The sequence below is a fragment of the Sus scrofa genome, chromosome 5 (genome assembly GCF_054392235.1).
Source record: "Sus scrofa isolate SSC_HxYL_T2T_F1_AM1 chromosome 5, Sscrofa_HxYL_maternal_Yorkshire_Landrace_v2.0, whole genome shotgun sequence".
NCBI classification, from domain to species: Eukaryota; Metazoa; Chordata; class Mammalia; order Artiodactyla; family Suidae; genus Sus; species Sus scrofa.
In genome coordinates, this window is record NC_139387.1 from 14454486 (window position 1) to 14478029 (window position 23544).

A 23544-nucleotide genomic window follows, 5' to 3' on the forward strand; every position below is an offset into this window, starting at 1 on the left:
TGCCCCCTGAGAGCAGAATGCTCACTGGGACCAAAAGTTTAATTAAGTCCTACTTTCCTCAAATGCCAATCATTAGTCACCAACTTTATAATTTATACCATATTTATGTAGTATCTATATTATAATTTATATAATTCATACAGTTATTGATCATTCTTTAAACTTGATCCATTTTAACTTAAATGTATTGTAAAAGAAACTCAATATGACTACCATAAATGGAAAAACCAGTATCTCCTGCCATAAACAAAAGAAGATAACCACAAAAAAAGGTTTAAAAACAAAGCAACATTATGAAATTTGTGCCAGATACTCTTGTCTGCTGTGCAGTCCAAGAAGTCTGCAGCTGTGGCAGACACTTAAGGAGCACCAAACTGAGGCTCTCCTTGCTGGAATCTGAAGGCTCCAAAAGTACTTGAAAAGAAAATAACCTTCTCACCATATGGTTCAGTCTATCTGATGCTAATCCAAGCATCACCAAAAAGTCATTGCAAAGTGACCGGGAACTCCAGCCCAGCCTCATATGTCTGTGGCCTTAAAGGAAGAACCTTCAGTAGGTTCTGAGGAAAGACCACCAAGGGACCCCTTGGATTTGGTCTTCATAGATGGGAAGAGGCATATTTTTGACGGCAGCTCCCAAGGGCAAAGGTCAGTTTTCTAGTGACATGGAGACTAAGTGGAAGAGAAAAAATTCAGACACTCCTAACAGTTGGCCAGCCCAGCCCCAAGGCTTTGCCAGTGATGGATGTACAGATCGGGGCTAACTCCAACCTGAGAAGATTCCCCAGCCAAGCACGAGGCGGACTTCAGGAGTCAGACCTTGTCTTTCATCCTGAGAACTTCTTACTGTCTGGGCAGAGCTGCTCACCAAAAATCCCTCCCACAAGCCCAATAGGTCTTCACTCATACCAACTGCTCTGCCTAAACTACCCGCCATTATCATGTCTCCTCCAAAGCGGGACCATGGTGGGAGAGGGGACATTGTTATGTGCTATCACTGTATTCCTACAATATCTGCCTCCATTCTTCCCATTGTTTATTCGTTTCTCAGACTCTGCTCGGGAAGGCAGTCCCATCGGAAGTGCCTCAGTCCTCCACTCATACATGAAAAAACCTTACCCAGAGTCTGCAGGGCCTAGGAAACCTTCTCACAGTCTTCCTGCTTCTGTAATGGTGCATTCACAGCCCTCCTGGAGCACCTCTAATAGTACATTCTGTTCTGTATTTATGCACCTATTATCCCAAAAATTGCTGGTGCAGAGAAGTGCTCAAGAAATATTTAAAACTGAGGCATAAACGGCTATTACCATTGCTAGCACTAAGCAAGCGAGTGGGTAGGCATCTCAGTCCACCACCATCTCAGGAGGACTCGTGCACAAAACGGAGCTGGATTTTCCTACAATCCAATTTATTTCCCATTTTAAGCACCGGCCTGGACAAAACTCAGAAATTTGGGGATCCCGCTCCTTCTCCCAGAGGTGTGCCAAAGTTTTGGAGCTTGACGTTAGTTCTCATGGTTTGAGAGGCAAGAGTCAATGTCAGTCTCATTGGTCCAAGAGACGTACATTGCCCTGTGGTGTTCAGTTGATGGTCCATATAGATTGGGTCCAATTCATCCCAGCCTCCGCTCTGCTACATGTGTGCCCCTCCTGGATGCACAGGATTCTTTCTGCTCTTCTCAGACCTTATAAGGCACAGGAAATCCTGTTGGAGGCTCTGTCCACCAGGCATTTCATGTAGCCATTTCTTCTCTAGAATCTTGCTCCCTCTCTAGTGATAGAGTGTACTGCCAGGAAATAGTACACTGGTCCCCTCTGTATCTGAATCCCACAGAACCTCCTTGGGGGCTGCCACCTACCCCAGGGCTCATGCTTGGGAAGCAGGTTCAGCTCCCCATCTCCTGCCCCCCACTAATGCTTTAACCTCCTCATCTGTCCCCTCCCCCCAATCTGAGGAATCCTTTTTCTCATCTGAGGTGAGAAGCCTTGCTCTCACTCACCGTATTTCTCCCAAATCTGTAGCCTACTAGACCAGGAGTCAATCTGGTTCTCCTAAGGACTTGGGTTTTTGAAACTCGAAAGCCAGGAGGTGCTTCCTCTCCTCTCTGCTTTCTCTCGTCACTTCCCTTTCCTGGGGCAGTGACCACAGCATGGCCAAGTGGTTCAAATCCAGAAGGGTCTCAAGAGAGAAAGGACAAACTAGAGTGAAAAAAAACTACCAGCTGACTTTCCAGAAGTATCATCCAACCTCACAAACATTAAACAAACATGAAAGCACATGTTCCTTTTAGAGCAATAAGTTAACACAGCCAAGTTTAAGATACAAGGGGATATTTTTCTGCCATTTCTAGCCCTTAGCTCTCTTTTAACTGTTCTTTGGCTTCAGGAAGAATATGGGGTACCTTCTTAATTTTTAAGAAAAATGTTCCAGAGGAGAGAATGTCACTGTCAAAACACCCATTTTTACTGTGTCCGAGCTCCCTCCTGATGGTGCTCCTTTTGTATTTTCTCTCAGATCTGGAAACTGCTCTTCTCCCCCCATATCCTCTTGCCCCCTAACCACTTCACACCAGGATGTTTGAAATCCTTCTCAAGAATTTAGCTGGAGTTGGAGGTGGGAGGGGCCTGGGAGGTATAGAGGCTCCGTGATTCCAAAAGAGACCTGCCCTGTGTTGCTCCCCGACTCCCTCCACTTTCTGGGAGCAGAAAGAGGGGAGAAAGTCATCAGGGCTTTGACCCTGGGAGGCTCCCACGCAGCTTCCCCAGGAGTGGAAGGAGGGAGCAGGCTGGAGGTGGAGAAAGGCTGCTTGTGCTCTTCCAAAGGGGATTTCTTCACTTCCTGGCAGGCTCCAGTACACAAACGTGTTTGTTTAGGAGGGGAAGGAATGTCATTGATTGCTCTGGTGGTGGTGGTGAGGGGAAAACAAAAATAATCTGCCCAGCAGCTCGCTGTTTCCTGTGCATGTGTCTGTGTGTGTGTCTGTCTGTAGGCCTGGAGAGCTCTCTGCTTGTTTGGACTGGAAAGGATTCCTCTGGAAGAGTTAAATAGAGACAGAGCTGCAGAAAAGGCACCCTGGGGGCTCCTGACACTCACCTGGCAGGACAGCTGCCACCTGGCACCCAGAAGAAGGACCTTTATTCCAGTTACAGCTTCCGGGAGTGATGGAGAGTACCAAACCCTTTGCCAAACCCTCTCCACAGTCAGTGTCTGGCCTTTTGGATGTCTGGCTTGTAGGGCCCTCTGTTATGACTCTTGTCCCCTCAGTAAAAGGCGAGATCCCTGAAGGAGAGCAGCTCCAAAAGATTCCTCTCTATTTCCCTGCCTAGCAGAGTTTGGGTGCATAGTAGGTACTCATCATGTTTATGGAGCTGAACTCTCCCTCCCACCATCTGTCTTATCTCTTACTTTAAGCATGTTCTCTTTGTTAATGCTCTGAGCACATAAGCATTGTTATCCCCATTTTACAAATGAGGAGCTTAAGCTCAAGGTCAGCTTCGTCCAGCAACTAAAATATTGGAGCTTTGAAATATTGGGATTTGAACATGGGTCCTTCTGCTCTCTTTTCACTACACCTCTCTCCTCTCAGCCTCTCTTCTGTTCTTCATTTGTCCTCCCTTTAGGAGCCTGCTCTGCCTGCCCACACACTCATTTTAATTCCCCTCCTACACGTTCTCAGAGACCTTGCTTAGTGGTTTCAAGGGCTCTCTGGGTCTCAACAGAGGATGTAAAGAGACCCCTGAGGGACAAGATTAGGTGGCAGGAAGAAAGTGTGAGAATAAACTTCATGCCAATCTCTGCTCAAATCTCACCCCGGGTAGAGGGCTTTCCTATTCCTTTTTTCTTTTTTTTTTTTTTAAGTCCATCTTTTAAAATGTAAATCGTGTGCATATTTTATATCATGTTCAAATGAATCCACATAGTCATACAAGTATAATTTTTAAATATATTTAAAAAACACAAATAACTAGTGACGTGTTGAGATACATCCTCAAGTACTTTGATAGGACGCTGACCATAGTTCAGAGCCTTTTGATTCCACAAGAGTCCTTGGATGATAGTAGAAGATAGCTTCTCCTTGGTTTCAGAAACCCTGGGATAGAAACCAGGTGCTCTGCCCCTCTGCACCTGTTCCCTCAGCTAAAAATAGGGGTAGCAAAATCATACCAGCATCATAGAGTCAATGGGTGTGTCAAGTCAGAAAATAAATACAACATGCTTCTTAAAAGTATGGAGCTCCTGTTATGGCTCAGCAGAAATGAACCCAACTAGCATCCTTGAGAAAGCGGGTTCGATCCCTGACCTAGCTAAGTGGGTTAAGGATCCAACATTGCTGTGAGCTGTGGTGTAGGTCACAGACGTGGCTTGGATCCCTCCTTGCTGTGGCTATGGTATAGACTGGCAGCCGCAGCTCCGATTGGACCCCTAGCTTGGGAACTTCCATATGCCACAAGTGTGGCCCTAAAAAGAAAAAAAAAAGAAAGAAAGAAAAAGCTGATGCATTAATTCTTACTCTGGCCCTAATGCTAAGTGTTTCACCTGATGTCAAATCTGTTAATCCCTGGAATAGCCCTATGGGGCAAAATGCTATATTTCCCATTTGATGGATGAGGAAACCAAGGTACAGAGTAGAAGAAGTCATTGCCTAAAGTCATACACCTCTTTGTGGATGAACTGGAATAGAACCCAAGGGCTATAGCTTCATAGCCAATACTCTTGACCACTAGATAAATTATCAAGTACTGGCCAAATGACATGCACTATATCACTATCTATAACTACCCAGTGAACAAATGGAAAGGAGTGCCAAAGACGTCCACAGCAGTCCTGGGTCCTACGAACTCTGCATGCATTACATAAATAGAAGATGAGATTAAGAAAACACAATGAAGCAGTGATTGCCCTGGCTTTTTGGTTTATTTCTCTACTGGTAATATATCAATCCTTGAGCCAAGCTGAACAATAGATAGGAAAGAGAAGGTTAAGGAGGGCATCTTCCAAACAGATGCCTAGAGGGCTTGTGCCCCAGCACTGGATGTCCTGCCCCAAACCCTGGAGTACAGAGCTACAGACCCACAGCTGCCAAATTGGAGGGCAGGAAGGAACTTTGGAAATCATCTGGCCCATCCCTGACAGTTGACACACAAAAAAGCAAGACCCCAAAGGGAATATAACTTGGCCAAGGTCACACTGCTATTTCCCTTTAATTTAGGATTGACCAAGTACTGCCCACTCATAAACACAGTTCTCATTTATGGATGAGTCTCTGAGACCCCAAACGAGTTAGTAATGTTCCTGAAGTCACAGAGCTATCAGATTCTAAATGTCTAGGCAAGGGCTCCAATGGCTAGAGCACGCTGCCCAGTGGGGAGAATAACCCATGTCCATGTGGCCAGTTCAAGTGTCTTTTCTTAATGTAAGCTGCCGTCTCCAGTGTCGTGGGAGATTCACCACCCACTCCTTCTGCCACATCCCTAATGCCAGTGCTGGAACACCCAGGGCTCTATGATGTGCCAGGTGACATGGGATAACACCCATGCACATACCCCAACACCCCTGTGTTGTGCAATGAAGCCACTGGCCCAAGAGTTGCTGTAACACCATTATCTGCCCAGGGCAGCCCCATCTGCCAATCTGCAGCGACTCTCTGGCGCCTGGTGAACTAACAGAAGGGGCGACAAGATCCTGGCCCTTCACTATCTGACTTGTTTTTGTAGGAAGTAAAAGTAAGAGCCAAAAGCAAATTCCTCACTTCATAGACTATTAAATGCTGCCTTTGGTGGTATAAAAAGGGCTCTGGCTTGGGCAACACAGACTTTGGGGTAGAGATGCTATAGTCTGATTACTCCAGATTCAGATACTACATTGCCGCTTATTACTATGTGACCTTGGACAAGTTGCTCACCCTTTCTGGGCATCAGAGCCTTCATCCATTAAGCAAAAATCTTAAGAGTGCCCACCTCATAGGGTGGTAGCAAGACTAAATGAAATAATGAATGAAGAGGACTTTGATGCCTAGAACATAAGAGCTGTTTGATAAATCTTTAATTATTGCCAAGACCTTAGTAAAGACTGACCACCTGTATTGCCTGTCTTGTATCAGGTAGTTGCCAAAGATCCTTCCTGCTCGAAGAATCTGCGAATTGACTCCAGATGAATTTTGATTCTCTTCCCCTTACCCATAAAGGAACTTCAGGCTCCCCAGTCATAAGCTTTAAGCAGAGCTGTGCAGATATGCTCAGATGATGTAAAAGCCTGAAGAGCTAAGGATTGCAAAATAGCTGCCAAAAAAAAAAAAAAAAAAAGACACCTGAAGCATCGTCTGGCCTTTAAATGATCATAAAATGCCTCTTGGTCTAGGGTTAGCGTTAGTGTTGGGTATCAGTGTTGCTGTTGAATTCGGGGTGAAGTTCAGCCTCAAGAGGCTTGGCAGAGTGGTGTGCTAGACAGACCTGAGTTTTCAGGTGAAGCACCCCTGTATTTGACTTCCCATAGAAAGGCAAGCCAGAAAGGAGCCAGGACAAAGGGGTCTGATCTTTCTCCTGGCAGCAGGAAAAATCCACCAAAAGGTTTTAAGCATGACAATGTGCCTAAGAGGTAACTCTCTGAAGTGGTGGGAGTCCTCTATCTTGATCACGTGGTAGTCTTGCAGCTGCACACGACTATAAACAGTTTTAAATCCCTACTCTTTAGATGTATTCCTTCTACTGTATTTAAACTATACAGCAGTTTTTTTTTTGTTGTTTTTTTTTGTTTTTTTTTTTTTTTGTCTTTTGTTGTTGTTGTTGCTGTTGTTGCTATTTCTTGGGCCGCTCCCGCGGCATATGGAGGTTCCCAGGCTAGGGGTCTAATTGGAGCTGTAGCCACCGGCCTACGCCAGAGCCACAGCAACGCAGGATCCGAGCCGCGTCTGCGACCTACACCACAGCTCACGGCAACGCCGGATCGTTAACCCACTGAGCAAGGGCAGGGACCGAACCCGCAACCTCATGGTTCCTAGTCGGATTTGTTAACCACTGCGCCACGATGGGAACTCCAATACAGCAGTTTTTAAAAGAGAAAATTGTGCCCTGGCGAATAAGAGGCAGAGCCAATACTCAAATCCACAAGGGCCAGGGCTAGGATGGAGCAAGTGAGGTATGATCTTACACAGGCAGGGCCAGATCCTGACTTTATTTTAAATGTTTGTATGTTGTTCATCATGAACTGTTTTGTGTTGATTTTTATTTTTTAAAATATAGTGCTACACATTTCCTGTTGTGGCTCAGTAGGTTAAGAACCAACTAGTATCTATGAGGATGCAGGTTCAATCCCTGGCCTCACTCAGTGAGTTTTTAGGATCCGGCATTGCTCTGAGCTATGGTGTGGATCGCAGATGAGGCTCAGATCCCGCGTTGCTGTGGCTGTGGTGTAGGCCGGTAGCTGTAGCTCCAATTCAACCCCTAGCCTGGGAACTTCCGTACGCCACAGATGCAGCCCTAAAAAGACCAAAAAAAAAAAAAAAAAAAAAAAAAAGGTGTATGTGTGCACGTGTGTGTATATATATATACATATATAAAACACTACAGTATGTATTTTGATTACTGAGTTGGGGGCACCCCCTTCAACTTTGTATCTGAGACAAGTGCCCCACTCTCCTTAGCCTAGTCCCCATCCTGATCATTGAGCCCTTGCCCTACCCATGGCACATGCTCTTAACCACCCCACACATGGCCTCCCCATTGGTCAGCGGCACCATCATGGTTTCAAAGAGATACTCAGACCAAGAAGCCGATCAAGATTGCTACAGAGGAGTTCCTGTCGTGGTGCAGTGGTTAACGAATCCGACTAGGAATCATGAGGTTGCGGGTTCGGTCCCTGCCCTTGCTCAGTGGGTTAAGGATCCGGCGTTGCCGTGAGCTGTGGTATAGGTTGCAGACGCGGCTCGGATCCCGCGTTGCTGTGGCTCTGGCGTAGGCCGGTGGCTACAGCTCCAATTAGACCCCTAGCCTGGGAACCTCCATATGCCCTGGGAAGCGGCCCTAGAAAAACGCAAAAAGACAAAAAAAAAAAAAAAAAGATTGCAGCAGAGACTCCCAAGAGCGGCTCTGGAAAAGTATAAAAAACGTTAGAAAGTGTTTAAATAAGTCTGTGGATGATGCAAAAGATAGAGAAGGAGGAGCTGTTGGGGCCTGGCCATTAGGGAAAAAGGTTAGCTGTCTTAGAAGAAGACATTCTCGCCGGTCAGCCTCCCCCCACCTCGTGCTGCCTGCCGGACAAAGCCGGAGCTGGTTGTCCCAGGGATCTGCCCCAGTCGGTTTCTTTCCCAGCTACGTTTGTAATTATCAACCACTCAACACAAACATTTTGATGATGGTTTGTATACATTATAACAAAGACAGCAAACGATTCTTTGCATTGCACAGTGCCTTAGAGTTTGCAAAGGCTTTTACATATGTTGCCCAGATGTCAGCTGGGCCTCTTTCCTTGCCCTCTGAGATCTAGATGTAATTTTCTTGGACCTTTATCCATTTCACAATCTTCCCTAAGATCTATGCAAGACCGGGAAACCTCCACTTCTACCTTCAGGGCTGCCATTCTGCTCTCCCTGACACAGGTCCCACCCTCGAGCCTAAGCGATTCCTGAGTGTACTGGATTCCACCAGACTCAGGGAGCACCCTGGAAGGATGGCACCTGGGGACTTCCTCTTGCAGCTCCCAGACTCTGAGCTCCTTAACCTTCTGGGTCTGAGTCCCTCCCTAGAGGGCCCCCAGCTCACCTGGGCCTCTCCTCAGGGAGAAAGGAGTTTCTTCCTCCAGGGAAAGGCCCCAGCTTTTCCATTTCAATTAGAGAAACTGAACACACAGCAAAGGAAATATTCTTAGTAACAGCACAGGTTACAGGAAGGGGAAATCTGGCCCCTCCCAGATGGTAGCTAAAGATTCCCGGGACTTTTTATCTTCCTATCTCCTTTATTGCCAGAGGAATTGTGGAGGTCCCCGCTCCCCCCAGATCTTCTCTTCCAACTTCTTTTCTCCAGCCCCTTTTGGGTACCAACTTGGGAACGTGCAGAAATCCCCAGGACAAGCAGATGACAAGGATGCTCCAACCAGCCCCTCCTGGGTCTCTCCCTGCCTCTCTCCCCTCAGTTCTCCTTAATATTGAAGAGCTCACTTTGTGAATGAAGGATTCAAACTTGTTAATTAAACAAGGACACTAAGTGGAACATTCTAGAAATACAAACACCCCAGGGAAAGGGGGAAAGGCAAAAGGACTTGCCCTCTGCACCCTGGAGCCTTTTGAACCTTTATCTTGCCCTCCCACTTTCTCCAAAGGGCTGAGGCCTGAGCCTAGTGGGCAGCAGGCTGAGGGTGTGTGGGGAGGAGAGCTCTGGGTCTCCTAAAGCTGCAGAGAGTCCCCAGGGGCCAGCTGGCTCCTTGGAAACATACTCCCCATGTTTGTACAGTTGAAGCCAGGGCAAGAAAAAGGGATGCGAGAGAGAATGTGTGTGTTCTGTCTATGAATCTGTGAGAGTGGCTGTCTCAGAGTTTCTGTGTGTATGTCTGCATGTGTCCATGTGTCTGGATGTCTTTGGTGTACACGTGGGTATGTGTGCACGTGGGTACTGGTGTGTGTCTCTGCACAGGGATCTCCATGTTTCTGGTTGCATGTTTTCGTTTGCCAGCTGCGTGTGTGGATGTCCCCCTGTCGTTAGCAGGGTGGTATCTATATGCACAGAAGTCTCGGCTTGTGGGTGTGTCTGCGTGCCCGAGGAAGGTGTAAGTAAAGGTTGTGGGTGTGTCTGATGTGTAGGTGTGCATATGTGCACGGGAACAGGGGTATATTAGGACTCAGAGCAGCACAAGCAAATGTACACACTGTCTTTGCAAAGCAAGTCATCTGTTTTCCTGGTTTTGTTTTTCTCCTCCCTGTGGGCTCCGGACCCTCCTTGAAAACAAAGGGAGCTTAAAAAGCAGCCTTTCCTGTGTTCCCAAATGTTCAGAATGCTGCGGTGAACTTAAACAGTGCCAGCTCGGATGCCCAGCCCTGCCGCTGCTGCAGGAAGCCACCAGCCCGCCGGGCTACCCCCGCCCACTTACATAACGTGCCTGGGAGGAGGGTGGGCAGGAAAGGGGAGCCACCCAGTGCACTGCACCCCAACTCCTGAGCAAGCACCGGACCTCCATGGGAACTGAGATCCCACGTGAGGGCATAAGTGAATCATCTGGGGGCTTCCTCCAAAGGGGAGCGGCAAGTGATGGCACCTTCATGGACTTGCTACCAACCAACCAACCAGCTAACCGTACTTTCCTTTCCATTTTATCAAGTCAGTTCTAGGGAGAAAGCAGCATTTTAACCATTTCAACACAATTTTCTGGATACATACTATGTGTTAGACACTGTAAAAGATAAAACAACTCAGCTTCACCCCCCAGGATCCATGTCCCTCACTCCCCACTTAGTCCCTCAGTGTCCTTCACAGCAGCATGAGGAGATGGGGCTGGATATTTCCAAAGCCTCTTCCAGACTGGAAGTTCCAAGATCCTCAGTGTAGCACCTTCATGACTCCAGGCTTCTACACTTCTCCTTTCTTCAACACCCCTGGCTGGAGCATGTCAGCCTGTTCCCTTCCCTCCCACCTCTGCCCAAAAGCTCATCTGCTTTCTTCCCTTTCTTTCTTCCCTCTGCAAAATAAGCCGTCAGTCCTCCTTCACTTGGTGTAAATTACTGACAACTCCTCTCCCTTTTCTGCACTTTAATAGGGTCCCCAGCTCCTACCAGGGCAATTAAAGTCCTCAAAGCATGGCTCCACCCGTCTCTCCAACCTGAGGTCCTACCTCATCCCCCACCTGCCTCTTCACACTGGCGGCACCTGCTGCACACACACCTTCCCCACACCAGCCTCTTCTCCAACCCTTCCCACTGCCTGCCTGCAACACTATTTCTTCCCCTCACTCCAACCAATTCCCAACTCTCAAGCTCCTAGTCATCCTTCAAGGGCCGTCTCAAACACGTCGTCCTTCATCAGGCCTTCCCTGATGGCTCCCGTCCCTTTCCCCATGGAGGTGAGCTGTCTTTTATGAAATCCTTCATACGAGGCAGTGTATTTGGACTTTGCTTTCAATCATCCCCATCTTGTATAGTCCCCACAACGTGACTGAGATTCTTCAAACTTAAAGTCAGAAATGTGTCTCTTATGCGCAAATCCCCATGCACACCCTCTCGTCGTGAGTGCTCTGCAGTGTCTGTAAGTGTCGTGGTCTGCATGCGGCTCTCGGGAATGGGATGGCAGGAGTTGGGTAGCCTAAGTGGAAAGAATAACACTGCTGGGGAGGGAGGTGGGCAGAGAGGAGGGGAGGAACCTCAAAATCACAGCATTGGTCAACCTCAACAGGCCTGGGACCCTGAAATCCCTCATAGCCAAAAGGGCCTGAACTTGGAGAGAAAGATCATGAATGCTGAAGTGGGCTACTTATTCCATCCAGAGCACAACTTTTCCAAGAAACAAAAAGCAAGGCAAGCTCATGCAGCAAGAAGACTCTGAGCCAGGGGTGGCAAATTTGAGTGCCCCTGGGCTAACGAATGACCAAAGCCAACAGGGAAATGGGGGTGGGGTAGCGAACAGGAATACATGCCCCATCTAAAAGGACCTGGCTCTGCCTACAGAAATGCAGGTGCACAGGTGCCCAGATCCCTAACAATTATTCAAGAAAAGCCCCATGTCCAAGTTTTTATATGAAATCTCCCACTTTATAAATGTTAGCAGCTTATTCAGTTTTTGAAAGATCAGCAACACTGGGTGGTCCCAGTGAAATAGATTCACAAGCCACGTTCAGCCCATGCACTGCCAAATCGAGACCTCTGCATAGGTACCTGCCAGGTTACTGGGTAATATGATTGTGCCTGGCCAGGGCTAAGTTTGAAATCCACACAAACTAGAGAAGACAATGACCATTCTGCTAAATGGACCTGGTGCAGAAAGGGAGCCTACGAGGGTAGAATGTTTCAAACGTCTTCATGGTCTTTGCTTGCCTCCTCCTCCCTGGCATCTGTCACTCCTTGGCCCCCGGGCATTCAAGTTTACCACCCCTGGCCCCCGAGCTCTCTCATTGCAGCTTGACACTGCCTTGCTTTTCATTTTGGGAGAAATTGTGCTCTAGATGGACTAAATAAACCGCTTCAGTAATTCCTGATTTTTACCCCAGGCACAGTCCCTTTGGGGTATGGGAAATGTTCCCTTGGCTATCATGACAGTCAGAAGGCTTGGATGGGTCACCAACTTGCTATGACTTGAACAAATGACTTCCCTTCTGAGCTGAAGGTTCTCTGTGCAAAGAGTCGGGTGGACGGGAATAACCTCTGCAGTGCCTTCTAACCTCTAGCAGAGGAACTATTAACCCTTGATTATGCAAGGACCATGCCCCACAGTGGCAAGAGGGAATTTCTGTTGACAGGTTCCAGGCCTGGGAGCCCAAGAAACAGACTTTGACCCTAACTCACATGGCAATGGCCTCCTGCAGGCATCTAGCCAACAGACCAGCCAAAGTTCTCCCATCCCTCTGTGAGGAGTAGTAAGCATATTTTACCTACAGTGTGGCACAGGCATCGACCATCAGAGGGCTACTGGATAGGTCCCTGGAGGTGCTAGATGGTGGGAATTCTAGGATGTTGGCCCAGGGAGAGGCCAGAGAAGCTGAGGTGGTGGGAAGGCACCCCACAAATGACTACCAATGGGAACGAAGGTATTTAACCATTGTAATAATGGGTACAGCCAGGCAGGTGTGTATCCATTGAATGTCAGCTCAGCCCTCATCAGAATACTGCCTATCCCATATACAACAAGGCAGACCCGGATGCTGGCAACAGAATGAAAAGCGAATCTGCCCCCAACCCCCAGCCCCTGGGGACCTCACGGCACCCACCTCCCCCTCACGAGCTTGCTTTACTCCAGGCCACCCCCGCCCGTGGACATTGGCAAAGAGCAGGCACCATTCCAAACCCTGACTTCATGCTGACCATCAAATCCCCAAACCAGGGAGGGAGCAATGATGTCATTGTCCCTGTGTTTCAGAAAAGCAATAATCAGACGCAGAAGAGGATCGACTTTCAAGGCAGAAGGCCAAACAGTTTATCTTGGCAAAGGCCTCTGAGGATTGCCTCATAGAAAGAAAGGGCTGGCATGTGCATGAACATCATTTGTTATGAGCTGGGAATCTGCAGTGTCCTTGGAGTCAGGAAAACCTCGGGGACCCTGTTGAGATGGAGGATGTCGAATCTGAAACAAATGAGTATTAGTGTCATCTCTTCCCGTCAGAACCCTCTCTTGGGGAGGGAGGGGGCACCTCAAAGCTCAAGGAGGAGCCTTTTTCCAGCAAAGCTATGCCACTCCACCCTGGACCCAAGTCCTCTCCCATTAATATAAAGATGTCACCAGTTAAATTGGAGTAAGTGCCACAAAGGCAGGAACTTTGCTCCCTGCTATATCCTGGCATCTGTACACAGTTGAAAGATCAATAAATATTTGCTGAATGGATGACTAGGAGGAGAGAGCATGGATTGGGGAGTAGCCTCCTGGATTCGAGGGATCCAGGGGCATATCCAGGTCTGCCAGTCGGGCTTGGCTGGGCAGGCTGGGGTGATGAGGTGCAGCCATTGATTGGTTGCATATTTAAAACCGTCAACCATACTTCTCCCGTGATTCACAATCTTGCCTTCATGCTTCTGCTAGCCTTTAATCTTACTTGTAACAGTTATCTGGTCAACCTTTGGTGGTAAACACTGTTGAAAAGGCCCCGTTTTGGGAAAATAGGTTCAGGGGGAACAAGTCTCCCTGACCCCTACTTCTGCTGGGCTCTAACCCAAGCTCCATCACATCAGTGACCTTAAGCATGACACCTCCCCTCTCTGGGCCTCCATTTCCCCTTCTACAAAAAACAAAAACAAAACAAACAAACAAAAAAACAAGATAAACAAGAAGTATCCAGTGTTCTGAACTTTCAGAAGGAATTGTCTAAGCTCCCTTGTAGAAACAGAAGTCCATAGAATCTCCCCTAAAAAAATGCAATTCTTCGCAGACACAGGGGAACATTTTTGCATCCAGTATCTTGAGGTCCACCTCCCGTGTAGCCTGGCAAGGGAGCCCAGGGTCAGAGCCTTTTGGACATACTGATCTGTAAGTTCCTCCCAGCTCTGACTTTCTGGGATATTAACTAAAGTGTGACTGTGAGAAAACGCATTCCAGCTGCTTTCCTCTGAGGGCCGTCCTTCCCCCCTGCCGCAGCCAGGCTCCCTCTCACCTGCCCCGAGGGAATGAAGGAGTTTGAACTTAACTAATAATGGCCCCAAATACAGCCCCTAGTTTCCTCCAGACCCAGACCTCAAGTCAATAAAGGTAGCCCTCACGGAAATGAGGTGGAAAGCAAAAGGAAATCCAGGCAACTCAGCCTAAAAGGAATTTCCTCTTCTCTGCTTCTCCTTCCAATTTGGTCTTTCAAGGTTTGACGAAGGTGGGGCTGGGGGTGGGAAAAAATGCTAAGAGATTTTTTTTTTCAATTGAAGCTCAGAGGAGGTAGAGATGGGCGACAAAATAGAGAGGTCAGGCACAGGATACAGGGCAGAGGACCCTGATGAGTATGGGCGGGACCTCTGTGCATAGTCCAGGACAAATAGGACTTTTCCAACCCGCTAGTTTTTGCAAGCTATTTACAAAGCTGGACTAATCCAGCCCAGCTGTGAGACTCTAAGTAAACAAGGACTTCACTGAAGGATTAGAACTCACCCCCAAGCCTGTCCTTACAGAGCTCACTCCATCCTTTCTGTAGGGGAGGCAGTGAAATGTCAAGGTCAGGCAGGTGAAGATGAATCTGAGTGCAGGACTCACTCTTATCTGTCATCACTCTCAACCCTGGCAAGTCTCACTTGGCCATCAGATGGCCACACAGAACTGAGTCAGGATGCGTGTTCCCCTGCTTCTGAGCTGAGTAAATTTGGGGTTGTGGTTCTTCATCTCTCTGAGCCTCAGTTTTCCCCATCTACAAAATGGCAACAATAATGCCCAACTTCAAGACTCACTGAGCAGAATAAATGAGGAAATGAAAGTAAAAGGGCTGCAGGCAGTGCTCAACACAGTTGGTCCCCAAGAGATGCTGCAAGCAAGCCCCTCTCGGCCATTCCCATAGTCCTTTTGTCCTTCTCTCTGGAGTCAAGATTAACATATTCAGAGACTTGAATGAATTAGGAAAGAGGGATCTGAAATAAAAGAGGTGATTTGGAAAAGGCAGCACTCCCTACAAGCTGAAAGCTGTCCCCACCCCAAATGCATGGTTCAGCAAATGAAGCATCAACTGGACCGAGGCCCCATTTTCACCCCCTCAGCCAGGCACCCTTGTACAGATCAGTACCCACACAGCTATGTACAAACAGCAACCACAAAACTCAGGCTGCTTTGCCTACCCTGGGGCTGAGATTTTTTTTTTTTTTTTCCTGTTAGAGCTCTGTCATCAATCCCCTTTTAAAATGCCTAACAAGGTTAAAATTGGAGAAAGTCATTTTCACCTTAGTGTGAATGAGTTTCTGTTCATTCCTGACCTGACCTAAGAGGCAGAAAACTACAAAGGTAATGAGAACCCAGCCTTACCTGGCCCTCAGGAGGGTTCTATGCTGCTGTCCTGCTGTGCCCACAGGCACTAGGCTTAGAACCCCTATCATCACTTCTGCTGCACTGTCTTGGCCAAAGAAAGTTACAAGGCCATCCCAGATTTGAGGAGGGGGAAAATGGACTTCATCTCTTCTTGTAAGGACCTGTAAAATCACATTGTAAAGGATGTGGATTTAGGGAACCATTAATTAGGACCATAAATGCCATTGATCTACGTTGAACTGGGATTGTGTCAAATGCTGCTGGAGCATATTTTTTCCAAAACAGAATTTGGGATTAAAGGGTTAATAATGTGACACGATATTTTCCAATGGAGCTCTGTTAGGAACTCCAGAAGGCATGGTTATATTTATACCTCTACATCATCCTAACACAGCCTAACCCAGTGACCTCCCCTCCTCGATGATTATCCGACCAATTCAAGACCTGGTATTTTAGGACAGGGATGGAACTCATTTGTGCATTTGGGGGTCAAAGGCTGGTATTTATTAGCAGGCTTATGAATTTTATAGGACTTCAGACCTAGAAGCCATTTAAAGTAATACCTTTTACTTTATAAATGAATAAATTAAATTTGAGAGGTGAAGTGACTCAGCCAAGATGATATGGTTAAGGAGACCATTGTAACAGACATGCAAATCCCTAAGCATCTTGTTAAAATGCAGAATCTGAGCAGGTCTGGGATGGGCCTTGAGATTTAGCACTTCTAATGAGAGCCCAGCTAACAGTGATGCTGCTGATCCTAGAACCATACTCTGACCGTCATGGCGCTAGACCTCACAGATTCTAGAAAGAGGATCAGCAGAGGGGAGCTGGTAGGTAAACATCTAAATTTAAGACCTTCTCTCTTCTTTGCAGTCCTTCCCCAAGACCCATTTTACCAAGGAGTAGCTGAACTTCAGAAAGGAGGTATTGGCACTGGACCACCCCCTGAAATTTTTCAGAAAGGGCACACTTTTCTCCATCACTAGGCAGCTTGCAGTGAGATGAGCTCAAGGAGCTATGGGCCAATGCGAATTCCTAGTACCTCAAGGTAGAGGCATCCTTTCCTGCTGGAACTGTGGGCGGTGGTCCATCTTGTCACTTGCTGGGGACTCATGGTGCTGACCAGGGGTCTCTACGTCCCGAGAGCTGAGATTGTCTTGTCTGGTTTGTGATTTCGGAGCTTGGCAGCCTCTGTTGTTCTATTATGTGGCCTCTGAACATTCCGTCCAACTGCCTTTTGGCACGCCACACGTTTTCAAAATGAAAGGGAAAGAAATGAACATTGCCCTTGCTCATTTGCCTAATTTAAAAGCCTCTAGAAGCTTTTTTCAGAAGAGGAAAAAACACCATCCATCTGAAATGGAGGAAGCACCTCATCAAGGAGCCAAGCTGGAAATGAAGACATCAGTTTCAAGGGCCGACATATTAATGGACAAACCTTGCGCCCGGTTTGTTTTTTTCCCATCCCCTTTCGGCTTAGGAACCACTGCCTGTTTGGACGCTCTTGTGCTGAGAGGAAAATGCTTTTTTCCTAAAGGGGAATCTGAACCTTCCTCACCCGCCTTGAGAATCGGTGTCCTGCAGGTTCACGTTAGTTGGGTCCCACTGCAGACATTTACTGAGGGGCTACGACGTGTCAGATGCTGTGCTGGATTTATTCATTCATGCAGCAAAGACTTAGTGATCAGGGACAGGCCCCTGCTATACTTCCATTCACTCAACAGCTGACTGTTGCCAGGCATCAGGCCAGTGCGGGGGTTAAGGAGGGAGGGAGACAGCCTTGGTCTGGCTATACCTAGTCTAGCCAGAGACACAGTCGGTAGGTCATCTTTATTGACATATTGCACTAAGTAATTACTTGTTGCGAAGAGGGACCACAAGAGAGTGTGGTGCTGCAAAGACAGAAATAAAAGAGGTCTCGCTCAGATTCATCCTTCCTTTCTGTTCCCTGGTCCCTGCCTCAGGTCGGGTCCTCCCTGGTGGCACAGCCTAGGGACGGTGTAGTGGGGAAGGCAGGCCCACCACTCATAGGCCTCATCTGGGCCCTCTGCTTGACCCCAGCCCCTCCTCCCTAAACACACACACATACCCCCCTGTCTTCCAGACACCAGCCACAAGGGTTGTTTCCCAACTGCACATCTAATGGTGTCATTCCCCTACTAAAAATTCTTTCCTGGGCTTCCCATCATTTGCAGGATTAAGTCCAAACCTCGCAGAAGAATTTACAAGGGTTTTTACAGTTTGGCTCCAATCCACTTTTCAGCCCCATGTCCACTCCTGCCCATCATTCATCCTTCCCTCTCCCCAGAAAAAAACATCCTGGAGCTCCCCAGGACCACTCAGGGTGGTGGTGGGGGCTCTCTAAAAAAAATCTTTTATTATAACAACGTTCAAACCCATTTGAAAGTAGAGAAAGATGACGAATCTCCGTGTATCTATCACCCAGTTTCAAGACACACCCAGTCTTGTCCCCTCCACACCCCACATTGGATTATTTTAAGGCAAATCGAAGACAGTATGTTTTTTTTTAATCTGAAAATACCTCCGTATGTATTTTTGAAAGAGGAGGATAGTGCTTCAGGTTTTTTTGAGACTCTAGGTTTGTTTTTTAAAATTCCAAAAGAGGATGATCAAATTTGTGGTACAGTTTTAATTTGTTCATTTAACAAACCAAAGTTTCTAATGCACACACACAGAGTACAATGACTGGGTGTATACCCTTATTCTGGAGGGAGCATTGAAGAGTCCAAATCCGAGGTCCCTGACAGCCCTCCTCCCCAGGGTCACCCTGGACTGAACTTCTCCCCCGTGCTTGGCCCTCCATGAACTTTCACTCCTTTATGCCTTTTCCCTGGTGGACACGTCTACATGGAAGGCCCTTTCTTCTGTTTGGCAAATAGCTGCTTGTCCTGCAAAGCCCAATGCAAATGTCACTTTGTTCATGACACCTCTTCCAGCAACCCCCTCCCCCACAGATGACCTTGACTCTTTTTTGTTTCCATAAGCATTTTCTTCTTAATTCCCTTGAATGTTTACATTGTTGAGTTGAAATCATTAGTTTATAGATCTGATGTCCTCAATCGCCTGTATGTCCCTTGAGGGTGGCCTGGGTCCTCTCTGTGTCCCTGGGGCTGGTGGGAAAGGTAATTTGCTTCCAAAGCATGTATCCTGGTCTCAGCCAACTTGGGCAGGATATTTATTCAACCTTGGTTTTCTTGTTTGTGAATTAGGCATAATGGTAGCACTGTAACAGGACTCTCATGAGAATTAAATGAGATGTGTCTATGCAGCTGCTGTGAAGCCCACCACTGGTAGATAATACATAAGTGTTGGCCTCTGTCATCTCTCAGCATAACTGCTTCCTTATATCCAGAGACATGTCTCGCCCTCAGGTACAAGACCCCAGTGTCTATTCGGGTCCTGGTAATATTCCCCTTCGTGGGAGATGGTGGAAATTTCCCTGCTTATCCTGGTCTGCAGTCCCTGCAGTGGACAGCTAGGAGCCAGCTTGCTGAAGTGCTGCCCCAGGGCCCCACTCGCCCCTCACCCTCTGCCTTCCCCAAGCAGGAGAGCAGCCTGGGGAGCCTGCACCCTTCCCAGAGTCCCTTCCACAGACGCCCGGCCATGTTGCTCCCCCTCCACCTCCCAGCTGGGTACAGAGTGCTTCCCTCTTCCTGGGCTGCTCAGAACTCTTGCCGCCCAGAACTCCAGGAAAGTCTTGTCTTGCAGGCCAGTCATGGCTCAGGTGAAAGGTGCATCTCATTGCTTTGCTTCCTGCTGCCTCTACTCCTTTACCTTCTCTCACGACTTAAGGGGATGCCAGGCCCCATTGGCTCCCCCCACTTTGTCGTTGAGATGCTGTCCCAAGCTGGTCTGGGCACTATCCCTTCTCCCCCACCAGGTGCCAAGGGTGCCTTTCTGGCTGAGCTGTTCAGCATGGAAGAAAGGGCAAGAATGAGCCCAGATTGGCTCTTCTCTCCCCACATCTCCACTCCCTGCTGGCTGGTGGGAAAAAGACTGTCTGACACTTTCTCTGAACACTGGGGTGACGTTAGCTGGATTAAAACTGCAATGGCCAGCCTTTGAGACCAGCATTCTTCTTTTATTAGAGCACCCTCTCCCCCATAGCACGTGTCCAAATGGAGCACCATGGCTGGTTCTCACTTCCTCTAGAAGGAAGCAGAGCTGGGATGGAACCGAGGCCCCGCCGATTATTCTCACTGTGACTCTGTGTGTGTGTGGACCCCACTTCCCCATCCATCCATCTCATAGGGCTGTTGAGAGGCTCCAGGGGAAACGCTCATCAGCACTTGGCAAAGCGTCAAGAGTCAACGCCTGATAAAGGGTGGGTGTATTTTTTAAGCTTCCAGCCTTTCTTCCTCATTGAACAATTTTTTTTCAACATTTATCTAGAACTTGCAGAATAAAAGGCTCCCTGGAGTCAAGAGCTGCTTCTCTAGGGCAGGCACGGCATTGTATTCCATAAAAGAATTTTTTTTATTGGAAAAGACCGGGGCTGGGACAGAAATAATTCTGATTCAGAAAAGCACCCTCACTCTGGAGTCGAAGACTTGATTTCACAGCTGAGCCTTCATTCCGTAGCCTTGGGCAAGTACCTTGTCTCCATACCTCGGTCTCTTTATTTATAAAGGATGGTAGCTGGAGACTGGAGACAGGCCTCTCCAGCCTCAGCTTTCCTCTGTAGGCAGTGAGGGGGGTCTGCTGTGCTGTTTGATCTGGGGGGTCCTTTCCCACATCTGACCCCCTTGGGTGGGTCAGGGCTCACCCCTCTGACAGGTCAGGCAAGAGACCTGACATAGGGTGATGAAGAAGAATGGGGGTGTTGGTGGCTGGGATAAACTTGAGGCGTCATCATATCCTTCCCCTGTGTCCAAGCAGCGCTGCCTGACATCAACCCAGGAAAGAGCTGGAATTACCCTCAACCAGCTTTCTTTGGGGACCCAGAGTCCTCACTTCAAGGTGTCCTTCCCTGTTGCCAACACATATCCATTCACTGTAGATTTATGGCCACATAGGTAACCCATTAAACCCCTGCCAGCCTCTAACATGGAAGCCCAGTTTCCTCTTGGCAGGTATCCTCTTAGAAAGCCAAGAGCAGTGAGGGAGAGAGACAGAGCAGCAGCTGCAAGAACAGTGTTGGGTTAACAGACCAATACCATTAACCAGCATGATCCTAGCACTCCCTGTGTGCCCAGCTAAGTGCTTCATGTATGTTTTCATTTAAACCCTGAGACAACCAATGTTGCTTGTACTTTCAGTCTTATTTATACAATGTGTATGTACTTTTAGCCTTGTTTATAAATGCAGAAATGGAGGCACAGAGAAGTGAAGTAACTTGCTCAAGGACACACAGCTTAGCAGTGGTAGAGCCTGGTGCTCAGCCCAGGCTAACTGTACTTTTAAGTGCTCTCTCTTCCCTGCAGCCTCTTCCATAGATGGAAGGAAAGGAGAAGGAGGGACTGAGGAAAGGGCAGTGCTTCACGAGGTGGGGGGGCCCAAATGAGAACGCAGATGCCAAGAGAACACCAGTCACCTGGAATAGCAATACAGGGGAGAGGGCACCTCTAAGAGCACCATAACAATGAGGGTGGTGGGAACAATAACAGCCTCCAAGTTTTATACAGCCCTCGATACTCTCCGTTTCTCCATTATTTGATAAATTCAGTCAGCAGATACTGAACACCTGCCATGTACTGGGCAAGCATTGACCAAAGTAAAGACTGGCCTTGCCCTCCTGGTGCTCAAACGAACAAGCATGAAAATCAGTGTATATGGGCCATTTTAGCTTTGGGATTATAATAATCCACACCTCAAAGCTTCCTCTCTGAATGGCCTCAAAGTTAGCCCTGAGGTTTGGGAAATTAAAGGAATTTTCAGAAAGGAAGGGTTGCCCTTATAAGGGGGAGGAAGCACCAGAGATAATTTTCTCTCTTAACTCTGTTCATGGGTCCCCAATCCCAGTATTTCTCGGTACTTCCTTATTTGGCCCCTAAACATTTTTTTCCCTCTTAGCCCTTGTCTTTATCAACTTGTTCCTAGGACAATGAATTCAGGAAAAAATGTGCCAGAAGCAGAGCTCCTGCTGGCTCCAATAATTGGGCTAACAATCTGGCTTAGGCCCTCTGCTTGTAAGGGTGAAGAAACAGCAGGAATGAGGCAGACAAGGTTTGACACACAGGATGCAAGTACCTGCAAGCCAGTGTTGATTTGCCAGTAAAAAAAAATCCTCCTCCTTCCCAAGCATTATAAATTGGTAAGATGCCCCAGTTGGGCATTATAATTATTTCAGACCATGGCATTGCCAAAGTCTTACCCTTGTTCTTTGAAACTTGCTAAGACATTTATTTGCCTTCATCTTGGCAGTCATCTAGCTCATTCCAAGGTGAATTTAAAAGCCAGGCACCATTCTTACAATGGAATATTACTAGGCGATAAAAACGGATGAGGTACTGATACACACTAACATGGAGTGTGTTAACATGTTAACTCACTAACATACACACCTTGAAAACATAGGCTGAATGAAAGAAGCCAGTTACAAAAGGCCTGTATAATTCCATTCAGAAGAAATTTCCAGAATATACCAATCAATAGAGACAGAATGTAAACCATTGGTTGCCAAGCGCCAGAAGGAGGGACAAATGAGAGTGACTGGTAATGGGTATGGAGTTGCTTTCTGTGTGATTAAAATGTTCAGAAATTAGTGATAGTGGTTGCACAACTCTGTGAATATACTACAATCACTGAATTGTACACTTTAAAAAGGATGGCTTTTATGGTGTATGAATTTTATCTCAAATGAGCTGTTATTTTTTTTAAAAAGTCAGGCACTGTTGGAGTTCCCTGGCAGCTCAACAGGTTAAGGATCTGTCATTGTCACTGCTGTGGCTCTGGTTACTGCTGTGGTGTGGGTTCGATCCCTGGCCTGGGAACTTCTCCATGCCATGGGCACAGCCAAAAAAAAAAAAAGAGAGAGAGCCAGGCTGTATCACTGCAGCTGTAGTAGCTCAGATCTCACAATATTAAATAAAAGGTTATGCGCGGTTTACAGGGTGGAAAAAAACAGGCAGCATGCAGTCTTCAGGGTATGCTGGGTATATTTCTGCACAGAAAAATAAGTACATAGAGTCATTCTGTAGATAAGGACTATCAGATCAATCCATTATATCAATTTGATGATAATTTTTTTAATAATTTCAAAGCAGATTTTTGTAACCCATGGTACGAAAAGGAAAACTTTTCAAAAGAAAAAAAAATGTCTGTAACTGCATCAGGTGGTAATTTGCAGCTTTTGGAGTTGATTCCAAGTGAATTTTAGTTCAAATCATCCCCAGAGATTTTCTGACCAGGATCCAGCTCTATGTAGCATGTATTTTACATACAAACTTCTTCTACAATATCTTCTACAATAACCTTAACAGCGACTGTGCCTATTCTCATTTACAGAAAAAGAATTGAGAACTGAGTTGCTCAAGGGTGCGCCGATAGGAAGTGACACAATCGTATTTAAACTCATCTGTCTGGCTTCAGAGCTTAAGTTCACTCTTCCTCCTCATTCCAAGGCAGTCCATGAATACCACTTCTCTGAACCAGAGGAAATGCTAAGTCCCTTTGCTTACGGCCCCAAGTAAGCAGGTTCTATGCAACACCAACAAGAGTCCCTTTAACCCAAGCATTCCATTTATCTTGGATACGAAGACATGACACTGTGCACATAAACTGAAGTGAAGAAATGCAGGTACTGAAGGAGCACAATTATTATTTAGCTATTTTCTGGAGTAACTAAGAACAGTGATTTCCCATATTAAGGATCATCTGATTGTAAAGGGGGCTATTCCCCACCTAGAGATGGAGCTGGAACAAGATTGTGAATAAAAGTAAATTATGATGGAAAATCTAGGGG

General features: G+C 47.1%; 1 protein-coding gene and 1 long non-coding RNA gene across 12 annotated transcripts in view; one reads left to right on the forward strand and one right to left on the reverse strand.

The window, feature by feature from the left end:
* Positions 1 to 23544, forward strand: part of SYN3 (synapsin III) — a 483026-nt gene that overhangs the window by 365162 nt on the left and 94320 nt on the right. The window lies entirely within an intron of this gene.
* On the reverse strand, positions 13080 to 16848 carry LOC102167235 (uncharacterized). The gene is made up of 3 exons (XR_298408.4): positions 16663 to 16848; positions 15615 to 15778; positions 13080 to 13253 (listed from the first exon to the last, which is right to left on the reverse strand). It is a non-coding gene; the product is annotated as an uncharacterized LOC102167235 (long non-coding RNA).